This window comes from Mus caroli, unplaced genomic scaffold (genome assembly GCF_978045245.1).
Source record: "Mus caroli unplaced genomic scaffold, Mus_caroli_1 scaffold_2, whole genome shotgun sequence".
NCBI lineage: Eukaryota > Metazoa > Chordata > Mammalia > Rodentia > Muridae > Mus > Mus caroli.
The window spans coordinates 55,558,960-55,574,111 of record NW_028227257.1 but is presented as its reverse complement, the minus strand read 5'-3'; the positions used below and the strand labels follow the sequence as shown (position 1 = coordinate 55,574,111).

At 46.0% G+C, this 15,152-nt stretch overlaps 1 protein-coding gene across 13 annotated transcripts in view; it reads left to right on the top strand.

Annotated features, from left to right (window-relative positions):
- Positions 1-827: 827 nt before the first annotated feature.
- Positions 828-15,152, top strand: part of Sema6d (semaphorin 6D) — a 58,166-nt gene continuing 43,841 nt past the window's right edge. For 5 of the 13 annotated variants that reach the window (XM_085834505.1, XM_029471731.2, XM_029471735.2 and 2 more), the window contains exon 1: positions 1,192-1,938. The gene's annotated coding sequence lies outside the window, so the exon portion shown is untranslated. The other 8 variants (XM_085834506.1, XM_029471721.2, XM_029471712.2 and 5 more) reach the window with 4 other exon arrangements.

The following is a 15,152-nucleotide window of genomic DNA, read 5'->3' as shown; positions in this document are numbered from 1 at the left end:
AGAGAAAAGCAGGAAGAATCATAGACAAGAATATGCTTCCATGCGGGGTCTCTCTTTCCACGGTAATTAACCACACTGAAAGGAAAACCAAAAGTTTGGCGGAAATGCTCTCTTCTTTCTCTCTCTTTAAGCGAGGGCATCAGGGTTGATTCCAGCCACTTAGAACCCTTAAGTGATACATGATTAGATTGGAAACTAATAAACATAGCCCGTTCTTAGAAATGAACTTTGAATTAAGATCCTCTTGTTTGGGAATAAATGATTCTTTTATTTCATTTATGACAGTCCGTACATCTTAAATGATGTCGCTTCAAGGACATTTTCATTTCTCCCACAACGTATTAAACGAAACACTTGCCTGTAAAACCGGCTCATTAGCCTGCAAAATTACACTGTACTGAATGGCTTTCATTCAAAGTGGAAATAAGATTTTTAGTAGGCAATTTCTGTATTTTCTAAAGCTACAGCTATGTTTGATTGCTTCTTCCCAGCTGTTTTACTTGGTGGTTATAAAGATAAATGGGGGAGGGGGCTTGTAAAAATGAGCTAAAAAATAAATCCTACACTAGAAAACTAAGTCAAAACTTCGGGGTACAACTGCGCCCATGGCACCACTGGGCTGCAGCAATTTGTCCTCGGGACGTCTGGGGGACGCTGGGAGAGTAGTGAGGGCGCCTGGAGGAAGGGAGAGGGAGGGAAGGGAGAGGCGGCTTTGCAGGCTACAGAGGCGGCGCCAGCTGGGCGACCCGGCTCCGAGAGGCGCGGGAGGAGCCGCTCAGCTAAGGTGGGAGAGCCTGGGCGCGCGGCCGTGCGCGATCAGGGACGCGGCGGCCACCGGGGTCGAGGCCGCGGCGCGCGTGGGGCTCTGGGCGGCGCTGGCCGCTGTGGGAGCTGCAGAGCGGCCAGGGAGCGGAGATCTAGGGGAGCAACTCGGAGATGGATCGAATTACACCATTTGCCGAGCAGCGGTTTGTTTTGCTCGCACTGGGTCCGGCCGCCGCCGCTGCTGCCGCCGCCGCCTCCAGAGCTGGAGCGAGTGAGTTTCAGGATAGATCGCAAGGCGAGACCCGAGACCGTGGGATTGCTCTTTCTGCACACTGTCTTGATTGGCTCTTCTGTCTGACCGTGACAAGCTTTATTTGTCTGTTTTTAAAAGCAGGCTTCCCCATGAGAGGTAAGACAGTCGCCCAAGCTCCGCTGACGCTCTGGGTGCGTGATGGGGGTGGGACCCCGAGCCCGGAGCCCGCAGCGCAGCTGTGTGCGGGCGCGTGTGTTTGCGTGGGCGTAGCGTCGTAGCTCCCCGGAGTTCTTTGCTCTCCCAAGCCACACGGTCTCCAGCGGTGCCCGAGGCGCCTGGGGAGGTCTGGCTGACCAGTCCCCGCTGGCCGGTGGGCGGCCTGGGGGCGGGGCGGGGCAGCTCGGCCCTCCTCCGGGGCGCACCCCTAAGGGAAGAAAAGACACCCTGGGCTGCGAGGAAAAGTTTCTTCCTGGCAGGGCCGGCTCGGCGCCGCTCCGCAAGCCGTCAGGGTGAGCCCGCCTTCCTCGCTGCGGGGCTTGGAGCCTCCAGCCCGCCCGCAGCGCAGCCCAGGCCGCCGGGCCAGCTTCGGCCGGGAGAACGCAGGGACAGCCTGGGAGTGCGGAGCCACTGACTGTCCACGCGGGGACCGTGAGCACCCACTCGCGGGTCTCCCAGCCACTCTCCCCCGCAACTTTGCGTGCTTTGTTCTCTGGCTGAAAAATGCTCCACCGAAGCGCCGTAGACCGGGTCTTCTCCAGGCGGCAAGGGCTCGGCCAGGAGACGTGTTATGCTCTCAGCTCCCCATCAATTATGGATGGAAACAAATAAGGAAAAGTCAATTTTGTATGAGACGCGTCTTTCGCAGCCAGAGGCGTCTTGTAGCCGGGAGCAGAGGCAGGCAAACCGAGCCCAACAACCAGGTAGGAAAACTTCCAGATTCTGCTGCAATGACCCTCTGTAGAAATCAAGGCAGTAGCTGCCCTGGGGAAATTTGGAAGCGCTTTCAGCTCCCAGTCGGGCGGGCATCTAATTCTTGGGTTCTAAGAACTTGAAGGTGTGGATGCAAGCTGAGTTTGGAATTTTTTCTCATTATTTGGCTACCAGGACCGTTGCTGGCAGAGTACTATTTAAATCTAATAACTGTGGGTTTTTTTGTTTTGTTTTGTTTTTTGTTTTCTTAAATGTGGAGCGCGCTGGGGAAGGGGTAGAGGAAGTATTGCAGTAGGGTATGAGTTAGAACACTGGGGGAATTGGACTGGTCAGTAGTTCAACTCCAGCACCCTTAGAGAGCGACCGCACATCATTGTTATAGATAGACGCCCCCCCTCCCCGACTTTGTGTACAGTAACCGGACCCCGTCTCAGCCACTAAGGCTTCTTTTCCTTACATGCAACGCTGCTTCTGGTTAGTTATGGGAAAGGTCGAGGGCTACTTCCTCTCAAAACTTCTAGAATTTTAAGTCCGCAGTACCAAAATATGTGTTTCCCCCTCCCTCTGCTTGAAACTTGGTGCAATAAAGTAGAATCTTCTGTTTATTTCAATGCTGAGGTCTCAGGGAAAGAGTTCACATTTTTATTCAGTTGCTTTCGTCTCTGCCCCTTGAAAAGGAGAAATATTCCCTTTGGAGAAAATCTCCAAGGCTTTTCTTCCCGGTATTGTAAAATCTTAGACAGCTGGGGGGAGTGTGTCACTGTCTTTTTGATGGCATAAGACAATAGATTCTGGTGCTGTGTTTATTCATGATGTTAAGTATCTACCCTAGGAAATTAACTTCTCTTTAGTAGCGGTTAATGTAGTGAGTGACAGACTCATTCTCTCAAGCTAGCATGTGTTACACACAAGCATTTATCCTGGCTTAGATACCTAAACACTACTACGGCTAAGCTCCGAGATTGGGCCTGTATCACTGGGAATCACAAATATCTGAAGATACACTGCAGCTCACTCCTAGCTGGGATTTGCTTTGCTGACTGCCAGGGTTTTTGTTTAGGTCACTGAGATATGCTCCGAGAAGACAGTTAAATACATGGTCCTGAGATTTCTCTGCTGACAATGCTTAGGTCGAGCAGCAAGCCACTAACACTTCTCACAGGAGCCTGCAGAATATTGGTACCCATCTAAGAATGCCACACGGGTACACATTCTGAGAAGCCTTTCTGGGATGCACTCGAATGTGGCAGGAATACTGTGATGTCTCCATCACCAGGCATCTGGTTAACTTGAGTTTGATTTAGATCTGTGGGCATTTTGCCACCCCTCCCCCCTTCTTTTGATGCCCTCTAATAGTACCCGGCACCATCTGGTCATGCCTCCTTTGGTTTGATGGATTTGAAAGATGGCTGTGACGTCAGCCATAGTCCTTAGAGTGAGGGCAACTTAAAAATCCAGAAGACTTTAGTTCACTGGCTTGCTGCACAAGAAAGGCTCTGTCCGGTAACTAATGTGGGTAAGTGGGCCTCTGTATCCTGTCTGGTGGTTTCCGTTCCTTGGAAAGCCATGAACAAGTAGCTTGGATTCAGAACTTTGATTCCAAAAAAACCCCTCATGATTGTTGAAGACTTAACTGAGTCTGAGGGAGCTCTTCCTGCTGTTCTGTCATAATGAACCGTGGTAATTAGCTTAGTCATTGTTCTTGCATGTGAGTCTCACTAAGATACAAAGGGTGAAAAATGCATCTGAAATAGGGTCATTTTTCACTCTTCGGATGCATTTCATGCAGGACTGAGAGCCGGGCTAGATGCCTGACCAGTGTTAGTGCGACCCTAGGAGACAAACTCCTACCCTGACACGCTGCAGGACAAAATGCTATCTTTTATTTCTGCTAACGGTCTGTAAGCTTGCATAGACTAGATTTACTTCTAGAGGAAGCAAGAGGCAGTTGAGGTAGGCCAACCCATCTGTGTTCATTGAGTACCTGTCAACTGCAAGGAGCTGTAACCATGAGCCAACACCCTGTGACCAGATATGGTTTTTGTCTATTTACCTTGAGCTACACTGCTGACTAGAAAACCAGATCTGGAGGCGGGGGACAAGAATTATAAATATATGTCTCTTTTTGTGTAAATTGCTCTATGACCAAACTTTAAAGCAAGACCGTCTGCATTTAATGCTCCTGGTGCAGGTCTCCCTGCCATCAGCATTAATGAATGGGCTGTCAGTACAGTTTGTGTACTGGGTCTGTCACAGCGAGGGAATATGGAATTCTCTGAGGCGTATGTGAATGGAGATTAAGCGTCCAAAACATCTAGCCAATCCAGTGTCTTAGGAGATGATAGAGGACATCTGACAACCCCAGTTGGAAGGAAAAGTGTTGTGATTTATTCCTGTGCCACATGCAAAACAGGGAGACCCTGTGTGTGACGCCATCAAGCATGCCAGGACACTTTTCAGTTGAGGTGGCTGTCTTCAGGCTGTTTCCAGGGGTGGTGTAGCTGACCACTAAGGCAGTTTTCATTTCTCCCTAACAGGAAAGTTGTAAGTTCTTAATTTAAAAAAGAGAGGAAGAAGCAGGTTGCAGCTAAGGGCCTCAGATCGGTGGAGTCCAGAGCCCACGCGAGTGCTAGTGTTTTCTCAAACTTCTCTTTTTCTATTGGGCTTTGTTAACTTACCCAGATTAGCATTTTAACAGCCCTGAAGTGAACTTCTGCCATCCTCTCCACTTGGACACAGTATGTAGATCATCCATCATCCTGTCCTTGGTTCCAACAGGCTGCTGGCTCTATCACCATTTGGAGGTACACGGAATCCATCCAACTGTGAATAGCACAGCTGGCTACAGCAATCTTTCCTTCCACACCACTGGCAACATTGTCTGGCTGTGGTAACTAAAGCTAACACCCAGAACAGGAAGTTTCCATCTTTTCACAACCTGTGCAAGACAGGCCCCTCATTCAGGGTTGGAAGTCCACCTGCCACAAGGCCTGGTGGCTTGCAAGGTGTCTTTCACTTACAGGGGAGCTTGTTCCAGCCTTAAGTGGCATGTGGCCACAGCAGTGACACTTTAGGGGGTGATACAGTTTTAGTCACAGAATTACAGAGTGAGGAAGCTTCATTCAGACGCTGCTCATCCCACCCTTCAAGAATTCATTCTATCCGAAAGGTGAAGAAAGAAATAAGAACAGCATTTAGCCTGTGACCCAGAACTAGAGACAGAAAAAGATCTGTCCAGCTCTTCAGTGACCTACACATGCCCTGGCTTTATCCCTTTTGTAGACTGTGCAATGGAGCCTAAACACAGAGCTGTGATCTACAGCACACACAATTTTGATCACGTCTTGTTGTTTTCCCCGTTCTCTATATCTGTAATGGTAGCTGTTGCTTGTTAGAGAAAGAATAAAATGTGTTAGGCAGGTGAGTTTCTTAGGAGATATTGCCAAGCTTTCAATGGTTTGGTTTGAACTTTTCTAACTGAGAATACTTCTTCGGGGATTTGATGTGCAGAGGGGGTGGGGGTCATTCCACACTTTGGTGTAAGTGACCTCAGCCACAGAATAGCAGGGACAAGGAGGGTGGTGGTAATGGAAGAGGAAGATAAGAAAGAGAGGGACCAGAAACCAGAACCCCCAACAATGAATAGAGTCTGCTGATTAAACTCCAGATGCCTTAGTAAGATCGCCATCTTGATTATGTGCAAGACTCGAACACCTACAAGGAGGTAGGCTCCTTTATCATGACTTGATATGAGGAAACTGAGGCACCCAGTAGGGAGTTCATCCCAGCCCACAATGCCTCATCCCAGTACTGGATCGCTTTGATAGTTCTGGCTTTTCTTAATAAAGTCACATTTGGGGAGAGTGTATTCATTGAAGACTTATTGATGTGAGTGTGCTCTTGAGCCGTGTCTTTCTTGCTAACCTAAGTCATGTCTTCCTGTTGGCCAGAAAGCCATGGCATCATCAGCAGTCTCAGGCACCACCTCTCCCAACGTTCCTCTCCACGCGGGGTTTTCTTCTCTAGGATGGCAACATGGAAGGACATATGGCAATATTCACTCTTGAAAAGGTGCCGTCTGGGTGCACGTACTGATCAGTTCCCGATTGTGTCAGGTGACAACCTATTGCAGACTTCTGTGCCATTTCCCAGAGGTGTTCATGGGCCATAGCTCTGGGGTTGAAGATGCTTGCCTGAAACCTGACCATGGATCCCAGCATGCTGCCCACTGTTCTTCATAGCACTCTTTGACCAGTGATCAGACATGCTGCTGAGATGTTCCTTCTCCCATGCAGTAACTTTTTGTTACTGGGCTTTTTCCTTCAGAACTCCTATGGGAGGGAAAACTTAAAACCAGATATTCATTGCCATTACACATGATGCTGAAATTTAGGGTTTTCAACATGTATTTAAGGGAAGGAAATATAGGTTTCAAGAGTAAGAATTCAGTGTGTCAGTACATGCATAATAAGGCCTCAGGAGGACCTGCAACCACTTAGCCTGTTATTGGAGTCTGCATTTAGCAGTAGAGGCAATGGTTTGCACTGGCACAAAAGAACTGGAGTGGAGGAAGTGCCTTAAGAAAACACTTCTGCGCCTCAGTGGACCATCAGCACAGCAGGAAGCTAGTAGACCCTTTACCTTTGCCAGCACCGCACTTGTAACCACAGGAGTGCATGGAAGATCTCAGACTTCCCTTGGGTAATTGGCAGATGGGAGAAAGATAGTTCTGAAAGCAATAGACGAAGAAAGAGAGACCCCAGAAGTAGTGATCATATTCCACTGTTTCTGTTCTTGTCACTGTCACAAGCGTGCTCATTCAACTTTGACCGAGGGTCTCCTCTGCATGAGTTCACAGAGGAGCATGACACGATTCCAGAGCTCTAAGCAAATAGCCACAGTGGAATGTGGTGTGTTTTAAGTGCCAGAGATGATGCACCCAGGCCTGTGGAAGCTGAGAGAAGGGAGTTATTTCTGGCAAGGGTGGCCAGGGAAGGCCCTGTGGAGCCACTGATATTTGAGCTGGTCCCTGAACTAGGTAGGACTTGGACAGGTGGACAGTGAGAGGCAGTGGGGGAGGTGTTGACAGAGAAGTCATTCCAGGCATAGAGAACAGCTTAGGCAAAGGGCCTGGGGTGGGGTGGGTTTGGGGTCAAGGTCAGATGTCTGCATTTGAGTCCTTACCTACTGCAGAGTTGTATTTCAGGTGCGCAGTGGCAGTTGGCTGTGCAACCCACAAAGATGTATTGGGTGTCCCTGAGCTGCTGGCTTCACAGAGTAAGCCCTCAGAATGCATGGGATCAATCTGGGACAACTCAGATTGCTCCGTGATGACTGGTGAAAACCCCATGTCAGCTGCAGGTGGATCATGTATACAGGAACTCAGTAGTGAGGACCCAGCGAGACCCAGCTCACGGTACTGAGCAGAAACAACCTAGGTTGTTGATTTGTCTGCTTTATAACACGAAAAGACTTTAAACATAGACTCTTCAATTTTTGTTTTTAAAAGTGCATGTTTATATAAGCATTCTGGAAGGGAAAGAAGATGATGTGGAGACAAGAAATAGAAATGAGAATAACAACATTGAAGCCATGGTAATGAGATGGACCGGAGTGTAAGGCCCACTTAGATGGCAGCTCCCTAAGGCTGTGGCCTGGTTCAGGTCAGCAGAGGGAGAAGCACATGTGTTCAGCAAATGTAGTAAATGTCTGAGCGAGTTTTATCATACTGCAGATGTAGTCTCCCCTGGCGGGCAGCCTGCACGGAGTGGTTTGAGGCTGGGGCAGCTTATTCCTAATAGAGGAAAATGACTTGGAAAATTATGACTGCATCCTTTAGGAAGTGAACATTTCCTTTGTGGTTCCAGGGCAAACTTTCTGATACGCGGGCTGGCTCTCTGTGTCATTTCCTCCCTAACACTGTGACTTCCCCTTCCCCATTCCAAACCTTCCTCCAAGCTAAGTAGCCATTGTTAACCCAGGGGTTAATGTAAATTAGAATCAACACACAGTTAAGTTTAATGGCCAATAATAAACTTCGGGGTGGGGGGGAGGAAAGACAGACATTCTGTCATGTAAGTGTGCTTATTAGAATATGTAATAGTGAAGGAGGAATAAGGTGAAAATGGGGACATTGGGAATGGTCAAGTCAGCTGCTTTCCCAAGCCTTGTACCCGCTCCTGGCTCAGTGTCCCAAGGTATATACAAGTCTCTCACAAGCTAATGCTTTGCATGATAGTCTTAGCAAAGCATTGCTGCCAATTAAACATCAATCAGAAATTACAAAATAGGTCAGTAGGGAGAGGTCTACCCATGAACAAATCCAATGTTGGAAACAAACTTTTTAGGAATATTCCAATGACTTAAAACAGAGAGCCTGTTGAGTCTAGCCGTTGACCTGCCGCCTGCACAGTAGCTTGAAGAGAAAGGCACACGGCTCCCCTGTGTCCAGTACAGTTGCCTCTAAACCCAATCTAAAATAAGCTGGCCTGGCTCAGCGGGGCTAATAATAACAGTGCATGCTATGTGTCTGCCCTGCGCTGTGGCACTGTGCCTAGCACTTTAAATATGTTGTCTCATTTAATCGTCTCTCCGCCCCCGAGAATATAAGGCTGAGAGCAAGGGGCTGCCATATGTGAATCCTCACGATGTGCCTGACAGGAAAGCAAATATGCTAAATCATTTGATCAGCATCCTTTAAGATGGCTACTATGAATAGCATACTCATTGTACAGAGGAAGAAACTGAGGCATGGGAGAATAAGTATGTCCTAAGTTAAACTCAGTAGTGAAAGTGGGGGGAGCTAGGATCTGTGAGAGGGAGTGTAATTCCTTAGATAAACTGTGTGATCTTGAGCAAGTTGCTTAACCTCTCTGAGGCTTATAAACGGGAGACTGTTCTAGGAGTACCTGTGTGTCTGAAGACTGTTGTGAGATACTAATGAATTAATATTTGAAAAGCATTATAGTAGTGGCTGGCATGCAGCAGTGCTTTAAATATACCACTGTCTGTTAGGTAAAAATAAAGACAGCCTGGCTCCAGAGCCTGTGACTCTGGCATTGCTCTTTGACTGGCATGTGGCTTGTGACCGGCTCCACAGCACCTCCATACACTGGTGACTGGTTCAAGAAGACTGGGAAAGGGATTGCTATAGGTGGTCTGGAGACCAGCCTCAGCCTCTCCATGCTTCTGCTGAAGATCCTAGATGTCTGCTGTGTGAGAGACATGACGTCAGAACCTGGAGTCCACTGCTAGTAGTGTCAAAGGACAGTTGCAATAATTGGTGTGTGTTCTGAGCTGGTGGCTCCTTGGCTTGATGAACCCTGCCATAAACACTCAGGCACAGTCCTGAGCTACTCCAGGCTTCTGACCCATAACCATGGGCAGTCCTCGAACTTTAAAATTCATCAACATCATCCAGATTAAAATGCAGGTTCCCAGAACCCTAACCCTTTCTCAGACTTAACAGGTAACTAACACCTATTGTCTGTTGACTATCCTTTGAGAAAAGAGCCTCCAGTGTAGCCCAAGAATCTCTGATAGCCAGGCACCTGCTGATGGCCTAGCATCTGGCGGGGCGGGGCGGGGGGTTTTTGCAGGTTCCCATGTCAACACATTACTTGATAGCAAGATGGGTGTGAACAGGCTGCTAGCTAGACAGGACCTCTTCCTGCCAGCCCAGGGCTTCTCGGTTAGCTTATGAAAGAAAAGAGAAAGCAATAAAACACACCGCAAGCTAAAGAGGCTTATTTTTAAAAGCTCTAGTTTGTAAAAGATTTCCACTGTGAGGAAAAATCAGGGGGAAAAAAAAAAGGAGCCTGGCTTATTTCTGCTGACTGGCCTGTATCATTTCATAAGCGGGGCCCTGGGCCAGTATTCCTATCAACAGTTCTTGATGCAATGATAAACTGAGATAAGGGTAATCAAACTTCATGCTTCAGGGCACCAGGTGATTGCCTGCTGTGGTCAGGATGGAATTCTTCCCCCTAGTGCCTTGCACAATTGACTAGACACATTAGACAGAGGTGTGTGTGTGTGTGTGTGTGTGTGTGTGTGTGTGTGTGTGTGTGTGTGTGTGTTTTCCATGCTTGAGAGGCCTGGCTGGAAACTCACTCCTCTGACTGAGCCCACATGGGAGGAAGAAGAGTGTCTGGAGCGTGCAACCCCATCACCCTTAGTTATCATCACTTATCGCTACTCTGTATCTATTGATACATATCACATGCTGAGGTTGGAGCACACTGCACTTAGAAGCAGGTGCCCCGATCTCCATCCATGGTCAGCCAATCAAGTTTCCTCATCTGTTGATGCTCTGCTGCCCTGTGAAATTATAGTTAGTGTCAGATACAACAATACATGGAAATGAAAATGCTGTTAAAATGTAAGGTGCCATTACAACATAATGAAATCACTGCTCATTGTAAACAGCAGTCGATACAATTATGCTGGAATACTGGCATGGCCGTAATGACTGAGCATTGGGTTCTTAATCTGTGTGGAGCCCTGAAAGGTGTTATTTACACTCTCCCAGGGTCCTGTGTTACTGTGTTGGGACACCTGCTCGTTTTATTCCCGTTTTGTAGGGAATGTCACAGGTCTCTGAGGAAATCCTGAAGGAATGTCACCTTCTCATAGATGACTCCAAACCAATAACCCACAACAATTGGGATTTATAACTTCATAGTCAGAAGGAGTGGAAGTCTGTGATGTGTGTCAGTGGGCCCATATGGAGGCACATAAGTGCTGGGGGCAAACGCTTCTCTTTGCTTTCTATGATCTCCGTGGCTATGGTCAGTCCTTGCTGGTTGCGCCTTCCTCCATGTTTGCAGTTACTGTCTGGCTCCTGCATCCCTGACTTCCCTGCCTACCATCATGATAACTCTGGCCTCAGAGGTGCCCCATGACTAGTTCCCAGGTTTAAAGTCCTCACCTAATCACCTTTTGGCTAAGGAAGGTAGCATAATTTAAGGGTGGCAGGAGCCCTGGTGTTGACGCTTCTCAAGGGTGAGGTCATTATTCTGCCTAGCATAGGCCAGGACCTTATGAGGACCATGAAATAGTGGAGTCAGAATATCTGCCCAGTTCTGACTTTGGAGCCTGTATCTCCACCACTTGCTGTAAATCTCCTCAACTTAATTGATGGAGAAAACAATCAAACCATAGACATAAGTGATGGAAAAAGCTATGTTGCTCTTAGAATAATCAATTGGGAGCTTTTAAATATAGTCATGCTATTTGGTAACAACCCAGACCTGACCTATGCTGATCTTCATGTCATGCTCCGTATTGAATATGCTACATACACAGTTGGGTATTTGTTGTTGTTGTTGTTGTTGTTTTGTTTTCTTAGGGTAGGTATTTACTAACTGAATGGAAAGTGGTTCCTGAATCCACTTGTTTTTCTCTGACAAAACTGGCTGGATGTAATTTGAGAACCTGAGCCATTTTGAAGCCTGAGACCTGTGGGGAAGTGTTTCAAAGCGACTGACTACTCGGCAGGGGCGAATGGAGAAGTGGACGGAGAAGCGTGACAGACGCGACTGTCTTGTCACTTGCTGATTTTGGCACAGCCTCTTGGCCAACTGGATGGAGTTTCTCAAGCAAGACTATTGTGCTCCTTCCCTGATGACCATGACTGTTTCTGGTTTGTGAAGCTTGAAGTCCCCAAAGGCCAGTCCTTCAATTAGTGCCCTATGTTCTGCTAGAATTCAAAGAGCAGTAGAAAGTTCTCCAGGCCTCTTTTCTATCTGCAGTGTAAAGTCAGTTGTAATTTTAAAAGTCATCCTGTATACCTGTCAACAGAAAAGATTTCAGCACAGTTTAGAAGTGGAGTAAGAACGCAGAGCTAGGAGTCTGGAAGCTAGCCTTGCTTGACCACCAGCTTGAGGCTTGAGATGGGTGCTAGCCTACTGGCCACCGTTTTCTTCTTAGAACAAAATTAATTTGGGGGCAAACTAGTACCTAGCAACTCCAAGGTTCTAATAACGGGGTTCTTTAATGCTACATCTGTCTCCATATTGTATCTTCCTCCATTGTAAGAGCAAATACCATGATGACTTAAAAAGCCAACTTGAGTATGATGCACTTGTGTGCACATAGAGCCAGGCAACAGATAGCCCGACTTTTCAAATTTATTACTGTCATTTACATTTTACAGCACTCTGCCCTTTCCTTTGGGGATCACTTATACTTCATTGCTGTTAATATAGTTTTTAGACTCAATTTCCAGAAATACATAGATAATATTTTCAGTTAGCAATAACTGTACCTCATTCAGCTCTCGGGAGTTGGTGCACTGCTATAGCACAGCCTCTCTGTAATTTTCACTTGGGTCCCTGAAGAACCCCCCCTCCCATCTTAAACATGTCACACTGAGAGGGCACATGAGCTTCAAAGGACAGAGATGGACCTGGCTTATGGGCTGTGACTGGTTTAGCATGTACTTCAGAAAGCTGTAGGCTGATAACCAAAGTTGGGGAGAAAAGCGATGTCTTTATTGATCATCAAATTCTTTTCAGGAAAGAGGAACGTGGTCCTCCAAAACAAATGTGTCATCTTTGATTGAATGCAATAGTCTCCATCATCCATAGGGAGTTAATTTCCAAAACCTTTTCCAGTGGGTGCCAAAACCCTGTATGTACCATGCCTTTCCTCATACAGAAATAAATACCTGTAATAAACTTTAATGTATATATTAGATATAGTAATAGATTAATAACAGTAGCTAATAATAAAATGGAAACACTACAGTAGTACACATTGATAAATGCTGTGCTAGTCTGGTATCTTTCAAAATAGCAATCTATATTTTTGCTTTACCATTAAAAGTGGCAATTTAATGGCTCTCAGACAGATATGTTCACTCACTATATCACTGTGAGACTTTGAAGCCATGTCCAAGAGAAAGGGTTCCTTTGGGCTCAAGCACTGTGACACTGTAGCTGTCCAGCTGATCATTGAGACAGATGCTCAGTGGCTGGTAGGCAGGTGACTTACACAGTATGGTATCCCTGCATAAGGGGATGATTCCTGCACTGGCTGGGGTGGTGCCCTGGTTTCATTTCCTGTTGCTATGATGAAATACCCTGAAGAAAGTAAGTTAAGGGATACAAAGGGGTTGGTTCCCAATTCCAGGTTATAGGGAAGTCAATGCAGCAGGAATCCAAGGCAGCTGATCACATTATATCCATAGTCAAGAGCAGAAAGTCATGAGTGAATGCATGCATGCCAGTGTTCAGAATGATCTCTCTACTCTTACACAGTCTGGGTTCTCATTGCCAGGAAATGGGGTTTGGGGATTTCCTGCCTCTCCCACAGAGGTGCCCAAAGGCCAACCTAGTGCAGACAGTCCCGTATAAAACTCCCTTCCTAGGCAGGTATAGATTGTTATCACAAACATAGAAAGACTGAACAGGATGGCTGAAGAAACTGATGGGTCATGTGTTTCTGGAATTTTTGTGTCAGTATTTCCAGACTACACTTGGTCATAGGTGCTTGAAACCACAGAATAACAGCACTGTATATAAGAGAAGATTACAATATTTCCCATATATACAAATATATATATAATATATATATAATATGTATTTTTACAAAGTATACTTTTTTCATATATATATTTATATATTTATATACATCTCTTTAAGGATACTTAAATATATATGGTATATTTAATATATAAATATATTTATATCATATATATATGATATAAATGCTAGCATTTAATACAGATGTCCTTGGCAGTCTCTGCTCCCTGAATTGTCCAGCTCACAGATAGGAATATGAGTGACTCCAGACAGGAGGTGTCTGCAGCCCATGTGCACATGTGCAGTGACCACTGCTTAGCTCCTACCACAGGAGCCTGAAGCTTGGTTTCATTTCCCCTCAACTATCCTCAAGATTTTCACATTTTTGTCAAATTCAATATTATGAAAAATTAACTACACTACTATAGACAGTTCCTTTACACTGGTATTTGCCAGTTTGGGTTCATGAAGTGACCTGGCGCTACCTCACATCACTATACAACATACTTGGTTCATACAGAGCTTTTGACTAAGAGCTCCTGAAGTCAGAATAGGCAGAGATTGAAATCCTGGCCTATGTTCAGTGGATTGAGCACATCAGTAGTCTCCCTGAGCCTTGGTTTCCCATCCTATACAATGGGAAAGTATCCTTAAAGAGATGTAGAACCAGTGAGCATTCTGTATAGGAGCCAGCCCAAACATTGGAACCCCATACTGCTTCAGTGTTCTGAGTTCGTATGATGAGAATGCTGTGGCATGAAAACAGAAATCCCAGAAACAGAAATCAAAGGTATTTAAATGCTCAGAACCTCATGTCAGGCTCTAAGGACTCCTAAGATGTGCTGCCTTGGAGTTGATCCCTTCTCTAGCTAAATGAGTTACAAAGGGTTGAGCGTTTGCCGTGGCCTTTCCCAGGGTAGCTGTTTTCATGTTCCTATGAGTGTTTGTGTGTCAGATGAGAAGGCAGCAGATGAGGAGGCCAGGTCTTCCCAGAATGCCATAATGAGTGACAGACTTCTCCTGGTTTTCATTGGATAGAATTATGCACCCACCCAAATCTGGAGTCTAAACTTCTTTGGGACAGGGAAGGGGACTGCTGTGAGTGTAACAGGTTGAGGAGGTGGGGATGCCTCTGGCAGGATGCATAAAAGCAGCATTTGGTTTTACAGAACACGTGCATACCTTGTCATACATGTATGGTATGTTTCTACTGTGTCCATTATAACAGTATGATTGTAGGTACATACAAACTATAAAAGTTTCATGGTTGGCAAGGGATATTTTTCTCCATTATTTAAAAGTTTTACACAACTGAAACAGAAATTACATTTGATTAGCCAGCTATAAAAATATATAGCTAAAAAATATATAAAAATATAGAAGGTGTTTGACATTGGGGGAAAAATGCTACCAAATATGGGCACTAGGTTGATAAGTTCCCTTTCTTCCTGCTTCCTTCTTCCCCCTGTAGTGTGGGTATGATGAGAAAGAAGGATCCCCTGCCAGATCAACTTGGAAGACATCACAGTAAATATAGTCATAATTAGAAAGGCACTTTCATCTGTTGAGAGTCAGAAATGCTAACTCCATTTTCTGAAACGAAGAGATATTTCATGATCATAAATTCACAGTTTTCTCATACTCCTACTTTTAAAAAAAGCTGTTAACCCTTGAAGCTC